This window comes from Dunckerocampus dactyliophorus, chromosome 11 (assembly GCF_027744805.1).
Source record: "Dunckerocampus dactyliophorus isolate RoL2022-P2 chromosome 11, RoL_Ddac_1.1, whole genome shotgun sequence".
Classification (NCBI taxonomy): Eukaryota; Metazoa; Chordata; class Actinopteri; order Syngnathiformes; family Syngnathidae; genus Dunckerocampus; species Dunckerocampus dactyliophorus.
Window position 1 is genome coordinate 14,497,828 of NC_072829.1, and position 17,949 is coordinate 14,515,776.

Sequence of the window (17,949 nt, forward strand, 5' to 3'; positions counted from 1 at the left end):
CCTCAAAGCAATCCTCTGACAACCACCACCACTTTAGCATTCCGGTGTCACAAAGAACATATAATGGTTGACGTATTAGCCGGCTTCGGAAAGCGGAAGTCCCGTGTGGTTTCAGTCCATTTTACAACTTCCACCACACATCAGATTCACAGTGACACCTTGACTGTCAGGGGTATAAGCAAACAACTGTTTGGTTGCCTTTGGCCACATCACTAGCGCTCGTGTTTCTCTTCAGTTCGTACAAATCTTTCGCCTTTTACTAAAGATTTCCGTGGGGAGGAACAACATGAGTATTCAACCAATTTTTGCTGCTCTGCTTTTAGCAGAGTGCTTGTGAATGTTGAAGATAAAAAGCAAAAGTCTGGAACGTTTTCAGGAAACAGGTAGTTCAAGTGCCTGAGTTTGCTGTTTGACACTGTTTTGCAGCACAAAACCCCTTTGGTAAAAGCAGCTGTTGCTTACATGGAAGATATCATCCGGGAGCCATATGAATGCTCTGTTTTGTCTTGTCTTCCCCATGTGCAGAAATTTCGCCTTTTGCTGAAGGTTTCTTGTTGAAACCCCCAGCCTGAATGTTTTCATATATCACAGCTATCAGGGGCACCGCCTCGACATGTTGTTGTGTCACGTCTGAAATATTTGAAATACTGCCCAAACCGCAGGAGTGGGTGTTAGCGTGGTAGTGTGGCCGAGTGGTCGAAGGCGCTGGATTTAGGCTCCAGTCTCATTTGAGGCGTGGGTTCAAATCCCACCACTGCCATCAACACCTCACAGCAATCCTGTGTGCAATGTGTGGTTTCAGTCCATTTTACAACTTCCACCACACGTCAGATTCACAGTGACACCTTGACTGTCAGGGGTATAAGCAAACAACTGTTTGGTTGCCTTTGGCCACATCACTAGCGCTCGTGTTTCTCTTCAGTTCGTACAAATCTTTCGCCTTTTACTAAAGATTTCCGTGGGGAGGAACAACATGAGTATTCATCCAATTTTTGCTGCTCTGCTTTTAGCAGAGTGCTTGTGAATGTTGAAGATAAAAAGCAAATGTCTGAAACATTTTCAGGAAACAGTTCAAGGTTCTGAGTTTGCTGTTTGAAACTCTTTTGCAGCACAAAACCCCTTTGGTAAAAGCGGCTGTTGGTTACATGGAAGATATCATCCGGGAGCCATATGATTTGTGCAAGGATGACACGCAATTTCTTGAAGCGTATCCAAATTTTACCACAACCTCTTGATGGAAATTCTTACTTCACCAGAGTTTGTTGTTGTTTGGAGTGTTTCAGTGGTTGAAAATCCCCTTTCTTGCTTCTTACATCTCATAAAGCCATTCCAAGTCTGTCTTATGTACAATGAGCCATTCCAGAGAGCAAATAAGGGTCGGGCTGTTGAACGGGGACAGCCTTTTCGTTTGCCTTGGAGTTACAGCGTTCGCTCGTGGGGACACCCTGAATGTCAGGGATATCATGAAATGCCCATTTTTTGTCTTGTCTTCCCCATGTACAGCAATTTCGCCTTTTGCTGAAGGTTTCTTGTTGAAACCCCCAGCCTGAATGTCCTCATATATCACAGTTATCAGGGGCATCGCCTCGACGTGTTGTTGTGTCATGTCTGAATTGTTTGAAATACTGCCCAACCGCAGTGTGGCCAAGTGGTCAATGGTGCTGGACGTACGCTCTAGTGTCATTTGAGGCATGGGTTCAAATCCCACCACTGCCATCAAGACCTCAAAGCAATCCTCTGACAACCACCACAACTTTGGCATTCCGGTGTCACCCCTTCCAAAGAACATATAATGCTTGACATATTAGCCGGCTGAGGGAACTGGAAGTTGAGTGTGGTTTCAGTCCTTTTCACAACTTCCACCATACGTCAGATTCACAGTGACACCTTGACTGTCAGGGGTATGAGCAAACAACTGTTTGGTTGCCTTTGGCCATGTCGCTAGCGCTCGTGTTTCTCTTCAGATCGAACAAATCTTTCGCCTTTTACTAAAGATTTCCGTGGGGAGGAACAACATGAGTATGCAACCAATTTTTGCTGCTCTGCTCTTAGCAGAGTGCTTGTGAATCTTGAAGATAAGAAGCAAACATCTGAAACGTTTTCAGGAAACAGATAGTTCAAGTGCCTGAGTTTGCTGTTTGACACTGTTTTGCAGCACAAAACCCCTTTGGTAAAAGCAGCTGTTGGTTACAGGGAAGATATCATCCGCGAGCCATATGATTTGTGCAAGGATGACATGGAATTTCTTGAAGCGTATCCAAATTTTACCACAACCTCTTGATGGAAATTCTTACTTCACCAGAGTTTGTTGTTGTTTGGAATGTTTCAGTGGTTGAAAATCCCCTTTCTTGCTTCTTACATCTCATAAAGCCATTCCAAGTCTGTCTTATGAACAATGTGCCATTCCAGAGAGCAAATCAGGGTCGGGCTGTAGAACAGCAAGTGGTCAATGGTGCTGGACGTATGCTCCAGTGTCATTTGAGGCATGGGTTAAAATCCCACCACTGCCATCAAGACCTCAAAGCAATCCTCTGTCAACCACCACCACTTTGGCATTCCGGTGTCACCCCTTCCAAAGAACATATAATGGTTGACGTATTAGCCGGCTTCGGAAAGCGGAAGTCCCGTGTGGTTTCAGTCCATTTTACAACTTCCACCACACATCAGATTCACAGTGACACCTTGACTGTCAGGGGTATAAGCAAACAACTGTTTGGTTGCCTTTGGCCACATCACTAGCGCTCGTGTTTCTCTTCAGTTCGTACAAATCTTTCGCCTTTTACTAAAGATTTCCGTGGGGAGGAACAACATGAGTATTCAACCAATTTTTGCTGCTCTGCTTTTAGCAGAGTGCTTGTGAATGTTGAAGATAAAAAGCAAAAGTCTGGAACGTTTTCAGGAAACAGATAGTTCAAGTGCCTGAGTTTGCTGTTTGACACTGTTTTGCAGCACAAAACCCCTTTGGTAAAAGCAGCTGTTGCTTACATGGAAGATATCATCCGGGAGCCATATGAATGCTCTGTTTTGTTTTGCCCATTTTTTGTCTTGTCTTACCCATGTGCAGCAATTTCGCCTTTTGCTGAAGGTTTCTTGTTGAAACCCCCAGCCTGAATGTTTTCATATATCACAGTTATCAGGGGCATCGCCTCGACGTGTTGTTGTGTCATGTCTGAATTGTTTGAAATACTGCCCAACCGCAGTGTGGCCAAGTGGTCAAAGCAGCTGTTGGTTACAGGGAAGATATCATCCGGGAGCCATATGATTTGTGCAAGGATGACATGCAATTTCTTGAAGCGTATCCAAATTTTACCACAACCTCTTGATGGAAATTCTTACTTCACCAGAGTTTGTTGTTGTTTGGAATGTTTCAGTGGTTGAAAATCCCCTTTCTTCCAAGTCTGTCTTATGAACAATGAGCCATTCCAGAGAGCAAATCAGGGTCGGGCTGTAGAACAGCAAGTGGTCAATGGTGCTGGACGTATGCTCCAGTGTCATTTGAGGCATGGGTTAAAATCCCACCACTGCCATCAAGACCTCAAAGCAATCCTCTGACAACCACCACCACTTTGGCATTCCGGTGTCACCCCTTCCAAAGAACATATAATGGTTGACGTATTAGCCGGCTTCGGAAAGCGGAAGTCCCGTGTGGTTTCAGTCCATTTTACAACTTCCACCACACATCAGATTCACAGTGACACCTTGACTGTCAGGGGTATAAGCAAACAACTGTTTGGTTGCCTTTGGCCACATCACTAGCGCTCGTGTTTCTCTTCAGTTCGTACAAATCTTTCGCCTTTTACTAAAGATTTCCGTGGGGAGGAACAACATGAGTATGCAACCAATTTTTGCTGCTCTGCTTTTAGCAGAGTGCTTGTGAATGTTGAAGATAAAAAGCAAAAGTCTGGAACGTTTTCAGGAAACAGGTAGTTCAAGTGCCTGAGTTTGCTGTTTGACACTGTTTTGCAGCACAAAACCCCTTTGGTAAAAGCAGCTGTTGCTTACATGGAAGATATCATCCGGGAGCCATATGAATGCTCTGGTTTGTCTTGTCTTCCCCATGTGCAGCAATTTCGCCTTTTGCTGAAGGTTTCTTGTTGAAACCCCCAGCCTGAATGTTTTCATATATCACAGCTATCAGGGGCACCGCCTCGACATGTTGTTGTGTCACGTCTGAAATATTTGAAATACTGCCCAAACCGCAGGAGTGGGTGTTAGCGTGGTAGTGTGGCCGAGTGGTCGAAGGCGCTGGATTTAGGCTCCAGTCTCATTTGAGGCGTGGGTTCAAATCCCACCACTGCCATCAACACCTCACAGCAATCCTGTGTGCAATGTGTGGTTTCAGTCCATTTTACAACTTCTACCACACATCAGATTCACAGTGACACCTTGACTGTCAGGGGTATAAGCAAACAACTGTTTGGTTGCCTTTGGCCACATCACTAGCGCTCGTGTTTCTCTTCAGTTCGTACAAATCTTTCGCCTTTTACTAAAGATTTCCTCGGGGAGGAACAACATGAGTATTCAACCAATTTTTGCTGCTCTGCTTTTAGCAGAGTGCTTGTGAATGTTGAAGATAAAAAGCAAATGTCTGAAACATTTTCAGGAAACAGTTCAAGGTTCTGAGTTTGCTGTTTGAAACTCTTTTGCAGCACAAAACCCCTTTGGTAAAAGCGGCTGTTGGTTACATGGAAGATATCATCCGGGAGCCATATGATTTGTGCAAGGATGACACGCAATTTCTTGAAGCGTATCCAAATTTTACCACAACCTCTTGATGGAAATTCTTACTTCACCAGAGTTTGTTGTTGTTTGGAGTGTTTCAGTGGTTGAAAATCCCCTTTCTTGCTTCTTACATCTCATAAAGCCATTCCAAGTCTGTCTTATGTACAATGAGCCATTCCAGAGAGCAAATAAGGGTCGGGCTGTTGAACGGGGACAGCCTTTTCGTTTGCCTTGGAGTTACAGCGTTCGCTCGTGGGGACACCCTGAATGTCAGGGGTATCATGAAATGCCCATTTTTTGTCTTGTCTTCCCCATGTACAGCAATTTCGCCTTTTGCTGAAGGTTTCTTGTTGAAACCCCCAGCCTGAATGTCCTCATATATCACAGTTATCGGGGCATCGCCTCGACGTGTTGTTGTGTCATGTCTGAATTGTTTGAAATACTGCCCAACCGCAGTGTGGCCAAGTGGTCAATGGTGCTGGACGTACGCTCTAGTGTCATTTGAGGCATGGGTTCAAATCCCACCACTGCCATCAAGACCTCAAAGCAATCCTCTGACAACCACCACCACTTTGGCATTCCGGTGTCACCCCTTCCAAAGAACATATAATGGTTGACGTATTAGCCGGCTGAGGGAACTGGAAGTTGAGTGTGGTTTCAGTCCTTTTTACAACTTCCACCATACGTCAGATTCACAGTGACACCTTGACTGTCAGGGGTATGAGCAAACAACTGTTTGGTTGCCTTTGGCCACGTCGCTAGCGCTCGTGTTTCTCTTCAGATCGAACAAATCTTTCGCCTTTTACTAAAGATTTCCGTGGGGAGGAACAACATGAGTATGCAACCAATTTTTGCTGCTCTGCTCTTAGCAGAGTGCTTGTGAATGTTGAAGATAAGAAGCAAACGTCTGAAACGTTTTCAGGAAACAGATAGTTCAAGTGCCTGAGTTTGCTGTTTGACACTGTTTTGCAGCACAAAACCCCTTTGGTAAAAGCAGCTGTTGGTTACAGGGAAGATATCATCCGGGAGCCATATGATTTGTGCAAGGATGACATGCAATTTCTTGAAGCGTATCCAAATTTTACCACAACCTCTTGATGGAAATTCTTACTTCACCAGAGTTTGTTGTTGTTTGGAATGTTTCAGTGGTTGAAAATCCCCTTTCTTGCTTCTTACATCTCATAAAGCCATTCCAAGTCTGTCTTATGAACAATGAGCCATTCCAGAGAGCAAATCAGGGTCGGGCTGTAGAACAGCAAGTGGTCAATGGTGCTGGACGTATGCTCCAGTGTCATTTGAGGCATGGGTTAAAATCCCACCACTGCCATCAAGACCTCAAAGCAATCCTCTGACAACCACCACCACTTTGGCATTCCGGTGTCACCCCTTCCAAAGAACATATAATGGTTGACGTATTAGCCGGCTTCGGAAAGCGGAAGTCCCGTGTGGTTTCAGTCCATTTTACAACTTCCACCACACATCAGATTCACAGTGACACCTTGACTGTCAGGGGTATAAGCAAACAACTGTTTGGTTGCCTTTGGCCACATCACTAGCGCTCGTGTTTCTCTTCAGTTCGTACAAATCTTTCGCCTTTTACTAAAGATTTCCGTGGGGAGGAACAACATGAGTATGCAACCAATTTTTGCTGCTCTGCTTTTAGCAGAGTGCTTGTGAATGTTGAAGATAAAAAGCAAAAGTCTGGAACGTTTTCAGGAAACAGGTAGTTCAAGTGCCTGAGTTTGCTGTTTGACACTGTTTTGCAGCACAAAACCCCTTTGGTAAAAGCAGCTGTTGCTTACATGGAAGATATCATCCGGGAGCCATATGAATGCTCTGGTTTGTCTTGTCTTCCCCATGTGCAGCAATTTCGCCTTTTGCTAAGGGTTTCTTGTTGAAACCCCCAGCCTGAATGTTTTCATATATCACAGCTATCAGGGGCACCGCCTCGACATGTTGTTGTGTCACGTCTGAAATATTTGAAATACTGCCCAAACCGCAGGAGTGGGTGTTAGCGTGGTAGTGTGGCCGAGTGGTCGAAGGCGCTGGATTTAGGCTCCAGTCTCATTTGAGGCGTGGGTTCAAATCCCACCACTGCCATCAACACCTCACAGCAATCCTGTGTGCAATGTGTGGTTTCAGTCCATTTTACAACTTCTACCACACATCAGATTCACAGTGACACCTTGACTGTCAGGGGTATAAGCAAACAACTGTTTGGTTGCCTTTGGCCACATCACTAGCGCTCGTGTTTCTCTTCAGTTCGTACAAATCTTTCGCCTTTTACTAAAGATTTCCGTGGGGAGGAACAACATGAGTATTCAACCAATTTTTGCTGCTCTGCTTTTAGCAGAGTGCTTGTGAATGTTGAAGATAAAAAGCAAATGTCTGAAACATTTTCAGGAAACAGTTCAAGGTTCTGAGTTTGCTGTTTGAAACTCTTTTGCAGCACAAAACCCCTTTGGTAAAAGCGGCTGTTGGTTACATGGAAGATATCATCCGGGAGCCATATGATTTGTGCAAGGATGACACGCAATTTCTTGAAGCGTATCCAAACTTTACCACAACCTCTTGATGGAAATTCTTACTTCACCAGAGTTTGTTGTTGTTTGGAGTGTTTCAGTGGTTGAAAATCCCCTTTCTTGCTTCTTACATCTCATAAAGCCATTCCAAGTCTGTCTTATGTACAATGAGCCATTCCAGAGAGCAAATAAGGGTCGGGCTGTTGAACGGGGACAGCCTTTTCGTTTGCCTTGGAGTTACAGCGTTCGCTCGTGGGGACACCCTGAATGTCAGGGGTATCATGAAATGCCCATTTTTTGTCTTGTCTTCCCCATGTACAGCAATTTCGCCTTTTGCTGAAGGTTTCTTGTTGAAACCCCCAGCCTGAATGTCCTCATATATCACAGTTATCGGGGCATCGCCTCGACGTGTTGTTGTGTCATGTCTGAATTGTTTGAAATACTGCCCAACCGCAGTGTGGCCAAGTGGTCAATGGTGCTGGACGTACGCTCTAGTGTCATTTGTGGCATGGGTTCAAATCCCACCACTGCCATCAAGACCTCAAAGCAATCCTCTGACAACCACCACCACTTTGGCATTCCGGTGTCACCCCTTCCAAAGAACATATAATGGTTGACGTATTAGCCGGCTGAGGGAACTGGAAGTTGAGTGTGGTTTCAGTCCTTTTTACAACTTCCACCATACGTCAGATTCACAGTGACACCTTGACTGTCAGGGGTATGAGCAAACAACTGTTTGGTTGCCTTTGGCCACGTCGCTAGCGCTCGTGTTTCTCTTCAGATCGAACAAATCTTTCGCCTTTTACTAAAGATTTCCGTGGGGAGGAACAACATGAGTATGCAACCAATTTTTGCTGCTCTGCTCTTAGCAGAGTGCTTGTGAATGTTGAAGATAAGAAGCAAACGTCTGAAACGTTTTCAGGAAACAGATAGTTCAAGTGCCTGAGTTTGCTGTTTGACACTGTTTTGCAGCACAAAACCCCTTTGGTAAAAGCAGCTGTTGGTTACAGGGAAGATATCATCCGGGAGCCATATGATTTGTGCAAGGATGACATGCAATTTCTTGAAGCGTATCCAAATTTTACCACAACCTCTTGATGGAAATTCTTACTTCACCAGAGTTTGTTGTTGTTTGGAATGTTTCAGTGGTTGAAAATCCCCTTTCTTGCTTCTTACATCTCATAAAGCCATTCCAAGTCTGTCTTATGAACAATGAGCCATTCCAGAGAGCAAATCAGGGTCGGGCTGTAGAACAGCAAGTGGTCAATGGTGCTGGACGTATGCTCCAGTGTCATTTGAGGCATGGGTTAAAATCCCACCACTGCCATCAAGACCTCAAAGCAATCCTCTGACAACCACCACCACTTTAGCATTCCGGTGTCACAAAGAACATATAATGGTTGACGTATTAGCCGGCTTCGGAAAGCGGAAGTCCCGTGTGGTTTCAGTCCATTTTACAACTTCCACCACACATCAGATTCACAGTGACACCTTGACTGTCAGGGGTATAAGCAAACAACTGTTTGGTTGCCTTTGGCCACATCACTAGCGCTCGTGTTTCTCTTCAGTTCGTACAAATCTTTCGCCTTTTACTAAAGATTTCCGTGGGGAGGAACAACATGAGTATTCAACCAATTTTTGCTGCTCTGCTTTTAGCAGAGTGCTTGTGAATGTTGAAGATAAAAAGCAAAAGTCTGGAACGTTTTCAGGAAACAGGTAGTTCAAGTGCCTGAGTTTGCTGTTTGACACTGTTTTGCAGCACAAAACCCCTTTGGTAAAAGCAGCTGTTGCTTACATGGAAGATATCATCCGGGAGCCATATGAATGCTCTGGTTTGTCTTGTCTTCCCCATGTGCAGCAATTTCGCCTTTTGCTGAAGGTTTCTTGTTGAAACCCCCAGCCTGAATGTTTTCATATATCACAGCTATCAGGGGCACCGCCTCGACATGTTGTTGTGTCACGTCTGAAATATTTGAAATACTGCCCAAACCGCAGGAGTGGGTGTTAGCGTGGTAGTGTGGCCGAGTGGTCGAAGGCGCTGGATTTAGGCTCCAGTCTCATTTGAGGCGTGGGTTCAAATCCCACCACTGCCATCAACACCTCACAGCAATCCTGTGTGCAATGTGTGGTTTCAGTCCATTTTACAACTTCTACCACACATCAGATTCACAGTGACACCTTGACTGTCAGGGGTATAAGCAAACAACTGTTTGGTTGCCTTTGGCCACATCACTAGCGCTCGTGTTTCTCTTCAGTTCGTACAAATCTTTCGCCTTTTACTAAAGATTTCCTCGGGGAGGAACAACATGAGTATTCAACCAATTTTTGCTGCTCTGCTTTTAGCAGAGTGCTTGTGAATGTTGAAGATAAAAAGCAAATGTCTGAAACATTTTCAGGAAACAGTTCAAGGTTCTGAGTTTGCTGTTTGAAACTCTTTTGCAGCACAAAACCCCTTTGGTAAAAGCGGCTGTTGGTTACATGGAAGATATCATCCGGGAGCCATATGATTTGTGCAAGGATGACACGCAATTTCTTGAAGCGTATCCAAATTTTACCACAACCTCTTGATGGAAATTCTTACTTCACCAGAGTTTGTTGTTGTTTGGAGTGTTTCAGTGGTTGAAAATCCCCTTTCTTGCTTCTTACATCTCATAAAGCCATTCCAAGTCTGTCTTATGTACAATGAGCCATTCCAGAGAGCAAATAAGGGTCGGGCTGTTGAACGGGGACAGCCTTTTCGTTTGCCTTGGAGTTACAGCGTTCGCTCGTGGGGACACCCTGAATGTCAGGGGTATCATGAAATGCCCATTTTTTGTCTTGTCTTCCCCATGTACAGCAATTTCGCCTTTTGCTGAAGGTTTCTTGTTGAAACCCCCAGCCTGAATGTCCTCATATATCACAGTTATCGGGGCATCGCCTCGACGTGTTGTTGTGTCATGTCTGAATTGTTTGAAATACTGCCCAACCGCAGTGTGGCCAAGTGGTCAATGGTGCTGGACGTACGCTCTAGTGTCATTTGAGGCATGGGTTCAAATCCCACCACTGCCATCAAGACCTCAAAGCAATCCTCTGACAACCACCACCACTTTGGCATTCCGGTGTCACCCCTTCCAAAGAACATATAATGGTTGACGTATTAGCCGGCTGAGGGAACTGGAAGTTGAGTGTGGTTTCAGTCCTTTTTACAACTCCCACCATACGTCAGATTCACAGTGACACCTTGACTGTCAGGGGTATGAGCAAACAACTGTTTGGTTGCCTTTGGCCACGTTCGCTAGCGCTCGTGTTTCTCTTCAGATCGAACAAATCTTTCGCCTTTTACTAAAGATTTCCGTGGGGAGGAACAACATGAGTATGCAACCAATTTTTGCTGCTCTGCTCTTAGCAGAGTGCTTGTGAATGTTGAAGATAAGAAGCAAACGTCTGAAACGTTTTCAGGAAACAGATAGTTCAAGTGCCTGAGTTTGCTGTTTGACACTGTTTTGCAGCACAAAACCCCTTTGGTAAAAGCAGCTGTTGGTTACAGGGAAGATATCATCCGGGAGCCATATGATTTGTGCAAGGATGACATGCAATTTCTTGAAGCGTATCCAAATTTTACCACAACCTCTTGATGGAAATTCTTACTTCACCAGAGTTTGTTGTTGTTTGGAATGTTTCAGTGGTTGAAAATCCCCTTTCTTCCAAGTCTGTCTTATGAACAATGAGCCATTCCAGAGAGCAAATCAGGGTCGGGCTGTAGAACAGCAAGTGGTCAATGGTGCTGGACGTATGCTCCAGTGTCATTTGAGGCATGGGTTAAAATCCCACCACTGCCATCAAGACCTCAAAGCAATCCTCTGACAACCACCACCACTTTGGCATTCCGGTGTCACCCCTTCCAAAGAACATATAATGGTTGACGTATTAGCCGGCTTCGGAAAGCAGAAGTCCCGTGTGGTTTCAGTCCATTTTACAACTTCCACCACACATCAGATTCACAGTGACACCTTGACTGTCAGGGGTATAAGCAAACAACTGTTTGGTTGCCTTTGGCCACATCACTAGCGCTCGTGTTTCTCTTCAGTTCGTACAAATCTTTCGCCTTTTACTAAAGATTTCCGTGGGGAGGAACAACATGAGTATGCAACCAATTTTTGCTGCTCTGCTTTTAGCAGAGTGCTTGTGAATGTTGAAGATAAAAAGCAAAAGTCTGGAACGTTTTCAGGAAACAGGTAGTTCAAGTGCCTGAGTTTGCTGTTTGACACTGTTTTGCAGCACAAAACCCCTTTGGTAAAAGCAGCTGTTGCTTACATGGAAGATATCATCCGGGAGCCATATGAATGCTCTGGTTTGTCTTGTCTTCCCCATGTGCAGCAATTTCGCCTTTTGCTAAGGGTTTCTTGTTGAAACCCCCAGCCTGAATGTTTTCATATATCACAGCTATCAGGGGCACCGCCTCGACATGTTGTTGTGTCACGTCTGAAATATTTGAAATACTGCCCAAACCGCAGGAGTGGGTGTTAGCGTGGTAGTGTGGCCGAGTGGTCGAAGGCGCTGGATTTAGGCTCCAGTCTCATTTGAGGCGTGGGTTCAAATCCCACCACTGCCATCAACACCTCACAGCAATCCTGTGTGCAATGTGTGGTTTCAGTCCATTTTACAACTTCTACCACACATCAGATTCACAGTGACACCTTGACTGTCAGGGGTATAAGCAAACAACTGTTTGGTTGCCTTTGGCCACATCACTAGCGCTCGTGTTTCTCTTCAGTTCGTACAAATCTTTCGCCTTTTACTAAAGATTTCCGTGGGGAGGAACAACATGAGTATTCAACCAATTTTTGCTGCTCTGCTTTTAGCAGAGTGCTTGTGAATGTTGAAGATAAAAAGCAAATGTCTGAAACATTTTCAGGAAACAGTTCAAGGTTCTGAGTTTGCTGTTTGAAACTCTTTTGCAGCACAAAACCCCTTTGGTAATAGCGGCTGTTGGTTACATGGAAGATATCATCCGGGAGCCATATGATTTGTGCAAGGATGACACGCAATTTCTTGAAGCGTATCCAAATTTTACCACAACCTCTTGATGGAAATTCTTACTTCACCAGAGTTTGTTGTTGTTTGGAGTGTTTCAGTGGTTGAAAATCCCCTTTCTTGCTTCTTACATCTCATAAAGCCATTCCAAGTCTGTCTTATGTACAATGAGCCATTCCAGAGAGCAAATAAGGGTCGGGCTGTTGAACGGGGACAGCCTTTTCGTTTGCCTTGGAGTTACAGCGTTCGCTCGTGGGGACACCCTGAATGTCAGGGGTATCATGAAATGCCCATTTTTTGTCTTGTCTTCCCCATGTACAGCAAATTCGCCTTTTGCTGAAGGTTTCTTGTTGAAACCCCCAGCCTGAATGTCCTCATATATCACAGTTATCGGGGCATCGCCTCGACGTGTTGTTGTGTCATGTCTGAATTGTTTGAAATACTGCCCAACCGCAGTGTGGCCAAGTGGTCAATGGTGCTGGACGTACGCTCTAGTGTCATTTGAGGCATGGGTTCAAATCCCACCACTGCCATCAAGACCTCAAAGCAATCCTCTGACAACCACCACCACTTTGGCATTCCGGTGTCACCCCTTCCAAAGAACATATAATGGTTGACGTATTAGCCGGCTGAGGGAACTGGAAGTTGAGTGTGGTTTCAGTCCTTTTTACAACTTCCACCATACGTCAGATTCACAGTGACACCTTGACTGTCAGGGGTATGAGCAAACAACTGTTTGGTTGCCTTTGGCCACGTCGCTAGCGCTCGTGTTTCTCTTCAGATCGAACAAATCTTTCGCCTTTTACTAAAGATTTCCGTGGGGAGGAACAACATGAGTATGCAACCAATTTTTGCTGCTCTGCTCTTAGCAGAGTGCTTGTGAATGTTGAAGATAAGAAGCAAACGTCTGAAACGTTTTCAGGAAACAGATAGTTCAAGTGCCTGAGTTTGCTGTTTGACACTGTTTTGCAGCACAAAACCCCTTTGGTAAAAGCAGCTGTTGGTTACAGGGAAGATATCATCCGGGAGCCATATGATTTGTGCAAGGATGACATGCAATTTCTTGAAGCGTATCCAAATTTTACCACAACCTCTTGATGGAAATTCTTACTTCACCAGAGTTTGTTGTTGTTTGGAATGTTTCAGTGGTTGAAAATCCCCTTTCTTGCTTCTTACATCTCATAAAGCCATTCCAAGTCTGTCTTATGAACAATGAGCCATTCCAGAGAGCAAATCAGGGTCGGGCTGTAGAACAGCAAGTGGTCAATGGTGCTGGACGTATGCTCCAGTGTCATTTGAGGCATGGGTTAAAATCCCACCACTGCCATCAAGACCTCAAAGCAATCCTCTGACAACCACCACCACTTTGGCATTCCGGTGTCACCCCTTCCAAAGAACATATAATGGTTGACGTATTAGCCGGCTTCGGAAAGCGGAAGTCCCGTGTGGTTTCAGTCCATTTTACAACTTCCACCACACATCAGATTCACAGTGACACCTTGACTGTCAGGGGTATAAGCAAACAACTGTTTGGTTGCCTTTGGCCACATCACTAGCGCTCGTGTTTCTCTTCAGTTCGTACAAATCTTTCGCCTTTTACTAAAGATTTCCGTGGGGAGGAACAACATGAGTATGCAACCAATTTTTGCTGCTCTGCTTTTAGCAGAGTGCTTGTGAATGTTGAAGATAAAAAGCAAAAGTCTGGAACGTTTTCAGGAAACAGGTAGTTCAAGTGCCTGAGTTTGCTGTTTGACACTGTTTTGCAGCACAAAACCCCTTTGGTAAAAGCAGCTGTTGCTTACATGGAAGATATCATCCGGGAGCCATATGAATGCTCTGGTTTGTCTTGTCTTCCCCATGTGCAGCAATTTCGCCTTTTGCTAAGGGTTTCTTGTTGAAACCCCCAGCCTGAATGTTTTCATATATCACAGCTATCAGGGGCACCGCCTCGACATGTTGTTGTGTCACGTCTGAAATATTTGAAATACTGCCCAAACCGCAGGAGTGGGTGTTAGCGTGGTAGTGTGGCCGAGTGGTCGAAGGCGCTGGATTTAGGCTCCAGTCTCATTTGAGGCGTGGGTTCAAATCCCACCACTGCCATCAACACCTCACAGCAATCCTGTGTGCAATGTGTGGTTTCAGTCCATTTTACAACTTCTACCACACATCAGATTCACAGTGACACCTTGACTGTCAGGGGTATAAGCAAACAACTGTTTGGTTGCCTTTGGCCACATCACTAGCGCTCGTGTTTCTCTTCAGTTCGTACAAATCTTTCGCCTTTTACTAAAGATTTCCGTGGGGAGGAACAACATGAGTATTCAACCAATTTTTGCTGCTCTGCTTTTAGCAGAGTGCTTGTGAATGTTGAAGATAAAAAGCAAATGTCTGAAACATTTTCAGGAAACAGTTCAAGGTTCTGAGTTTGCTGTTTGAAACTCTTTTGCAGCACAAAACCCCTTTGGTAAAAGCGGCTGTTGGTTACATGGAAGATATCATCCGGGAGCCATATGATTTGTGCAAGGATGACACGCAATTTCTTGAAGCGTATCCAAACTTTACCACAACCTCTTGATGGAAATTCTTACTTCACCAGAGTTTGTTGTTGTTTGGAGTGTTTCAGTGGTTGAAAATCCCCTTTCTTGCTTCTTACATCTCATAAAGCCATTCCAAGTCTGTCTTATGTACAATGAGCCATTCCAGAGAGCAAATAAGGGTCGGGCTGTTGAACGGGGACAGCCTTTTCGTTTGCCTTGGAGTTACAGCGTTCGCTCGTGGGGACACCCTGAATGTCAGGGGTATCATGAAATGCCCATTTTTTGTCTTGTCTTCCCCATGTACAGCAATTTCGCCTTTTGCTGAAGGTTTCTTGTTGAAACCCCCAGCCTGAATGTCCTCATATATCACAGTTATCGGGGCATCGCCTCGACGTGTTGTTGTGTCATGTCTGAATTGTTTGAAATACTGCCCAACCGCAGTGTGGCCAAGTGGTCAATGGTGCTGGACGTACGCTCTAGTGTCATTTGTGGCATGGGTTCAAATCCCACCACTGCCATCAAGACCTCAAAGCAATCCTCTGACAACCACCACCACTTTGGCATTCCGGTGTCACCCCTTCCAAAGAACATATAATGGTTGACGTATTAGCCGGCTGAGGGAACTGGAAGTTGAGTGTGGTTTCAGTCCTTTTTACAACTTCCACCATACGTCAGATTCACAGTGACACCTTGACTGTCAGGGGTATGAGCAAACAACTGTTTGGTTGCCTTTGGCCACGTCGCTAGCGCTCGTGTTTCTCTTCAGATCGAACAAATCTTTCGCCTTTTACTAAAGATTTCCGTGGGGAGGAACAACATGAGTATGCAACCAATTTTTGCTGCTCTGCTCTTAGCAGAGTGCTTGTGAATGTTGAAGATAAGAAGCAAACGTCTGAAACGTTTTCAGGAAACAGATAGTTCAAGTGCCTGAGTTTGCTGTTTGACACTGTTTTGCAGCACAAAACCCCTTTGGTAAAAGCAGCTGTTGGTTACAGGGAAGATATCATCCGGGAGCCATATGATTTGTGCAAGGATGACATGCAATTTCTTGAAGCGTATCCAAATTTTACCACAACCTCTTGATGGAAATTCTTACTTCACCAGAGTTTGTTGTTGTTTGGAATGTTTCAGTGGTTGAAAATCCCCTTTCTTGCTTCTTACATCTCATAAAGCCATTCCAAGTCTGTCTTATGAACAATGAGCCATTCCAGAGAGCAAATCAGGGTCGGGCTGTAGAACAGCAAGTGGTCAATGGTGCTGGACGTATGCTCCAGTGTCATTTGAGGCATGGGTTAAAATCCCACCACTGCCATCAAGACCTCAAAGCAATCCTCTGACAACCACCACCACTTTAGCATTCCGGTGTCACAAAGAACATATAATGGTTGACGTATTAGCCGGCTTCGGAAAGCGGAAGTCCCGTGTGGTTTCAGTCCATTTTACAACTTCCACCACACATCAGATTCACAGTGACACCTTGACTGTCAGGGGTATAAGCAAACAACTGTTTGGTTGCCTTTGGCCACATCACTAGCGCTCGTGTTTCTCTTCAGTTCGTACAAATCTTTCGCCTTTTACTAAAGATTTCCGTGGGGAGGAACAACATGAGTATGCAACCAATTTTTGCTGCTCTGCTTTTAGCAGAGTGCTTGTGAATGTTGAAGATAAAAAGCAAAAGTCTGGAACGTTTTCAGGAAACAGGTAGTTCAAGTGCCTGAGTTTGCTGTTTGACACTGTTTTGCAGCACAAAACCCCTTTGGTAAAAGCAGCTGTTGCTTACATGGAAGATATCATCCGGGAGCCATATGAATGCTCTGGTTTGTCTTGTCTTCCCCATGTGCAGCAATTTCGCCTTTTGCTGAAGGTTTCTTGTTGAAACCCCCAGCCTGAATGTTTTCATATATCACAGCTATCAGGGGCACCGCCTCGACATGTTGTTGTGTCACGTCTGAAATATTTGAAATACTGCCCAAACCGCAGGAGTGGGTGTTAGCGTGGTAGTGTGGCCGAGTGGTCGAAGGCGCTGGATTTAGGCTCCAGTCTCATTTGAGGCGTGGGTTCAAATCCCACCACTGCCATCAACACCTCACAGCAATCCTGTGTGCAATGTGTGGTTTCAGTCCATTTTACAACTTCTACCACACATCAGATTCACAGTGACACCTTGACTGTCAGGGGTATAAGCAAACAACTGTTTGGTTGCCTTTGGCCACATCACTAGCGCTCGTGTTTCTCTTCAGTTCGTACAAATCTTTCGCCTTTTACTAAAGATTTCCTCGGGGAGGAACAACATGAGTATTCAACCAATTTTTGCTGCTCTGCTTTTAGCAGAGTGCTTGTGAATGTTGAAGATAAAAAGCAAATGTCTGAAACATTTTCAGGAAACAGTTCAAGGTTCTGAGTTTGCTGTTTGAAACTCTTTTGCAGCACAAAACCCCTTTGGTAAAAGCGGCTGTTGGTTACATGGAAGATATCATCCGGGAGCCATATGATTTGTGCAAGGATGACACGCAATTTCTTGAAGCGTATCCAAATTTTACCACAACCTCTTGATGGAAATTCTTACTTCACCAGAGTTTGTTGTTGTTTGGAGTGTTTCAGTGGTTGAAAATCCCCTTTCTTGCTTCTTACATCTCATAAAGCCATTCCAAGTCTGTCTTATGTACAATGAGCCATTCCAGAGAGCAAATAAGGGTCGGGCTGTTGAACGGGGACAGCCTTTTCGTTTGCCTTGGAGTTACAGCGTTCGCTCGTGGGGACACCCTGAATGTCAGGGGTATCATGAAATGCCCATTTTTTGTCTTGTCTTCCCCATGTACAGCAATTTCGCCTTTTGCTGAAGGTTTCTTGTTGAAACCCCCAGCCTGAATGTCCTCATATATCACAGTTATCGGGGCATCGCCTCGACGTGTTGTTGTGTCATGTCTGAATTGTTTGAAATACTGCCCAACCGCAGTGTGGCCAAGTGGTCAATGGTGCTGGACGTACGCTCTAGTGTCATTTGAGGCATGGGTTCAAATCCCACCACTGCCATCAAGACCTCAAAGCAATCCTCTGACAACCACCACCACTTTGGCATTCCGGTGTCACCCCTTCCAAAGAACATATAATGGTTGACGTATTAGCCGGCTGAGGGAACTGGAAGTTGAGTGTGG

At 45.0% G+C, this 17,949-nt stretch overlaps 28 non-coding genes and 1 pseudogene across 28 annotated transcripts; all 29 read left to right on the top strand.

Moving 5' to 3' along the window:
* Positions 1-17,949, top strand: part of LOC129190320 (uncharacterized) — a 156,076-nt pseudogene that overhangs the window by 117,126 nt on the left and 21,001 nt on the right.
* Positions 216-329, top strand: LOC129190448 (U5 spliceosomal RNA). Its single transcript, XR_008573022.1, has one exon. It is a non-coding gene; the product is annotated as a U5 spliceosomal RNA (small nuclear RNA).
* Positions 679-760, top strand: trnal-uag (transfer RNA leucine (anticodon UAG)). The gene has a single exon. It is a non-coding gene; the product is annotated as a tRNA-Leu (tRNA).
* LOC129190450 (U5 spliceosomal RNA) lies at positions 903-1,016 on the top strand. Its single transcript, XR_008573024.1, has one exon. It is a non-coding gene; the product is annotated as a U5 spliceosomal RNA (small nuclear RNA).
* LOC129190437 (U5 spliceosomal RNA) lies at positions 1,945-2,058 on the top strand. Its single transcript, XR_008573012.1, has one exon. It is a non-coding gene; the product is annotated as a U5 spliceosomal RNA (small nuclear RNA).
* On the top strand, positions 2,739-2,852 carry LOC129190460 (U5 spliceosomal RNA). Its single transcript, XR_008573033.1, has one exon. It is a non-coding gene; the product is annotated as a U5 spliceosomal RNA (small nuclear RNA).
* Positions 3,756-3,869, top strand: LOC129190451 (U5 spliceosomal RNA). Its single transcript, XR_008573025.1, has one exon. It is a non-coding gene; the product is annotated as a U5 spliceosomal RNA (small nuclear RNA).
* On the top strand, positions 4,219-4,300 carry trnal-uag (transfer RNA leucine (anticodon UAG)). Its single transcript has one exon. It is a non-coding gene; the product is annotated as a tRNA-Leu (tRNA).
* LOC129190462 (U5 spliceosomal RNA) lies at positions 4,443-4,556 on the top strand. The gene has a single exon (XR_008573035.1). It is a non-coding gene; the product is annotated as a U5 spliceosomal RNA (small nuclear RNA).
* Positions 5,484-5,597, top strand: LOC129190438 (U5 spliceosomal RNA). The gene has a single exon (XR_008573013.1). It is a non-coding gene; the product is annotated as a U5 spliceosomal RNA (small nuclear RNA).
* Positions 6,278-6,391, top strand: LOC129190452 (U5 spliceosomal RNA). The gene has a single exon (XR_008573026.1). It is a non-coding gene; the product is annotated as a U5 spliceosomal RNA (small nuclear RNA).
* On the top strand, positions 6,741-6,822 carry trnal-uag (transfer RNA leucine (anticodon UAG)). Its single transcript has one exon. It is a non-coding gene; the product is annotated as a tRNA-Leu (tRNA).
* LOC129190473 (U5 spliceosomal RNA) lies at positions 6,965-7,078 on the top strand. Its single transcript, XR_008573044.1, has one exon. It is a non-coding gene; the product is annotated as a U5 spliceosomal RNA (small nuclear RNA).
* Positions 8,006-8,119, top strand: LOC129190440 (U5 spliceosomal RNA). Its single transcript, XR_008573014.1, has one exon. It is a non-coding gene; the product is annotated as a U5 spliceosomal RNA (small nuclear RNA).
* LOC129190426 (U5 spliceosomal RNA) lies at positions 8,793-8,906 on the top strand. The gene has a single exon (XR_008573001.1). It is a non-coding gene; the product is annotated as a U5 spliceosomal RNA (small nuclear RNA).
* trnal-uag (transfer RNA leucine (anticodon UAG)) lies at positions 9,256-9,337 on the top strand. The gene has a single exon. It is a non-coding gene; the product is annotated as a tRNA-Leu (tRNA).
* LOC129190463 (U5 spliceosomal RNA) lies at positions 9,480-9,593 on the top strand. The gene has a single exon (XR_008573036.1). It is a non-coding gene; the product is annotated as a U5 spliceosomal RNA (small nuclear RNA).
* Positions 10,522-10,635, top strand: LOC129190441 (U5 spliceosomal RNA). The gene has a single exon (XR_008573015.1). It is a non-coding gene; the product is annotated as a U5 spliceosomal RNA (small nuclear RNA).
* LOC129190453 (U5 spliceosomal RNA) lies at positions 11,291-11,404 on the top strand. The gene has a single exon (XR_008573027.1). It is a non-coding gene; the product is annotated as a U5 spliceosomal RNA (small nuclear RNA).
* trnal-uag (transfer RNA leucine (anticodon UAG)) lies at positions 11,754-11,835 on the top strand. The gene has a single exon. It is a non-coding gene; the product is annotated as a tRNA-Leu (tRNA).
* On the top strand, positions 11,978-12,091 carry LOC129190427 (U5 spliceosomal RNA). The gene has a single exon (XR_008573002.1). It is a non-coding gene; the product is annotated as a U5 spliceosomal RNA (small nuclear RNA).
* On the top strand, positions 13,019-13,132 carry LOC129190442 (U5 spliceosomal RNA). The gene has a single exon (XR_008573016.1). It is a non-coding gene; the product is annotated as a U5 spliceosomal RNA (small nuclear RNA).
* Positions 13,813-13,926, top strand: LOC129190454 (U5 spliceosomal RNA). Its single transcript, XR_008573028.1, has one exon. It is a non-coding gene; the product is annotated as a U5 spliceosomal RNA (small nuclear RNA).
* Positions 14,276-14,357, top strand: trnal-uag (transfer RNA leucine (anticodon UAG)). The gene has a single exon. It is a non-coding gene; the product is annotated as a tRNA-Leu (tRNA).
* Positions 14,500-14,613, top strand: LOC129190428 (U5 spliceosomal RNA). Its single transcript, XR_008573003.1, has one exon. It is a non-coding gene; the product is annotated as a U5 spliceosomal RNA (small nuclear RNA).
* Positions 15,541-15,654, top strand: LOC129190443 (U5 spliceosomal RNA). The gene has a single exon (XR_008573017.1). It is a non-coding gene; the product is annotated as a U5 spliceosomal RNA (small nuclear RNA).
* LOC129190456 (U5 spliceosomal RNA) lies at positions 16,328-16,441 on the top strand. The gene has a single exon (XR_008573029.1). It is a non-coding gene; the product is annotated as a U5 spliceosomal RNA (small nuclear RNA).
* Positions 16,791-16,872, top strand: trnal-uag (transfer RNA leucine (anticodon UAG)). The gene has a single exon. It is a non-coding gene; the product is annotated as a tRNA-Leu (tRNA).
* On the top strand, positions 17,015-17,128 carry LOC129190464 (U5 spliceosomal RNA). Its single transcript, XR_008573037.1, has one exon. It is a non-coding gene; the product is annotated as a U5 spliceosomal RNA (small nuclear RNA).